This window comes from Rhagoletis zephyria, unplaced genomic scaffold (genome assembly GCF_001687245.7).
Source record: "Rhagoletis zephyria isolate East Lansing unplaced genomic scaffold, Rhagoletis_zephyria_1.1 Rzeph_scaffold_00559, whole genome shotgun sequence".
Taxonomy (NCBI): Eukaryota; Metazoa; Arthropoda; class Insecta; order Diptera; family Tephritidae; genus Rhagoletis; species Rhagoletis zephyria.
This window is the reverse complement of record NW_016157643.1, coordinates 197,373-199,749: the sequence shown is the minus strand read 5'-3', so window position 1 is coordinate 199,749 and position 2,377 is coordinate 197,373.

Sequence of the window (2,377 nt, the reverse complement as noted above, 5' to 3'; positions counted from 1 at the left end):
TCGCGATGGCGCCAACGCGGACCGCCGCGGTTGAACGCCAACAGGCTCGCTTCCCCCCTCGTCATTACGCCGGAAAATTTATTTGTCTATACACTCACATTATTTAAATGCTCTATATGAATGTACGATGAGGAGTTGGGGTTGTTTGTGTACACACGCCGCAGAAATACTGTGGTGATGTGGATAACGCACGGGTTGTTTTAACTGCGGGGGCGACTTAAAATTTTAGCTAACACCAAAAATGAGTAAAGGACAGAATAACAGAAATCAGCCGTGGTTGAGTGGTTTGTGTGACATCATGGCACACACCGCCAATCGGAGTAGAAGCTCGGCCAATCATTTTAAACTTTGCAGAGCACAGTAGGCGTACTAATCTAAATGGTAATACAAGCATTTTGTGTCCAATTTGCCGTCAAATTATTCGAAAATCGATGAAAGTATTTATTTAATTTTTTACTTTTTCATGTTCCTTGTTTTATTTTGAAGCTTTGAATTATTTCATTTTTATTGACCTGTACATACGTACAAACATACATACATACATATGTATTAAATATATGCATTGAAATCTGTTAATTCCAATTTCTTCGTATAATAAAGGAAAAAAATAGTTAGTAGATAACATTGATCATATTAGTTAGTTTTTATTTAGAACAGGGGATTTTGGATGTACATATTCTAAAATGGAGGCAAGAGCCACAACAAAGATGAAATAACGGCCGCGGGCTTTATTTCATTTTTTAGGAAATGAAGCCCGCGGGCGTTATTGCCATATCGAAAGGGAAATAATGCCCACCGGCAAAAGGCAATAAAGCCCGCGGGCTTAATTTCTTTTTCGAAAAGGCAATAACGCCCGCGGGCTTTATTTCTTTTTTTTAGGAAATAAAGCCCATGGGCGTTATTTCCGCGGACCTTATTGCACTCCACCGTATGTCACTCGTTGCTCATCTATAAACTTGATCTTCTTGGTCTACAACCTAATTTTCTACGTTGGATCTCATCATACCTTTATGATAGATCACAAAGGGTTATGTTTAAAAATACTCAGCCCTATTCTGCATTTCGATTACGTTCCCGCATTCCGCTCTGCAAGAATCGAACTTAGGTACTCTGCGTTACGATCGAATCGAAAGAAGAAGAGGAAGAGAGAAAACGTTTTTCGAAATCAGCTGTTTGCTTAGGAATGTGTGAAATCGAAACAAAACAATGAAATATTTGCCACCAAACTGTAGCAGCTTATGAAGTTAAAGTTTGTAAATATTTTAAAATAACTAAATATTTATATCTAGCATCATTGCAATTTAAAAAAAAGGTAAGTGCGCCTGGGCCACACTAGAGAAGTAAAACTTACGTCACATATCGAGTTTGTCTCATAACCAATTTACATATGTACATACATACATACTCTGCTTTTGCTTAATGTTATATGTTTTTTTTTTCTTATCTAGATCCCTACCCTTTAACCCTGTTTGTTCTAATTACATTTATGTTATTCCGTGTTCCTTTATCTTCATTTCAATAACAATAACAAAATCAATGACAAATTCGACAAAAATGTCGATAATAAAGTTGGTAGCAAAATCGATGGGAAAATCGATAAAAATATCGATAACAAAATGGATAAAAATATTCATAACAAATTCGATAACCAAATCGACAAACATATTGGCACCAACATCGATAATAAAATAGGAAAAAATCGATAAATATATCGATAACAAAATCGACAAAAATAACTATCGATAACAAATTCGATAAAAAATATAGATAACAAAATCGATAACCAAACCAATAACAATATCGATAAAAAATATTGATAAAAAGTTAAAAATATCGATTACAAAATCGTTAAAAATATCGATTAAAAAATCGATAAAAATATCGATAACAAAAACGATAAAAATATCGACTATTCTATCGATAAGTTCCGAAAAAATCGATAGAAAAATCGATAAAAGTTTCGATAACAAAATTGATAAAAATATCGATTATTTCCAAAATCCCAAAATAGTTCTAGATTGAGTCTGTCTCTATCTACATACATACATTCTTTTCTCTATAATTACCTTTATTTTAATCTTTTTACAACGCTTTTATCAACTTGCAATGTTGTGTGTCCAGAAACTTTCAATGTTGTGGATCCAGAAACTTTCAATGTTGTGTGTCCGACACCATAAAACCTTTGCTTTGAAAAGTTCCTATAAAAAAGCATAGTGCATAGGGCGACATCTGTAGTGAATAGGGCGAGGTAGATGACATCTAGATGTCGCCCTATGTACTACGTTTGCTACAGCGGAAATAGACGACACGCCATTTCTTTAAATAAAATTAATTGGTGCTCGTTTGTATGTACATACATATGTAAATGCATGTGTGT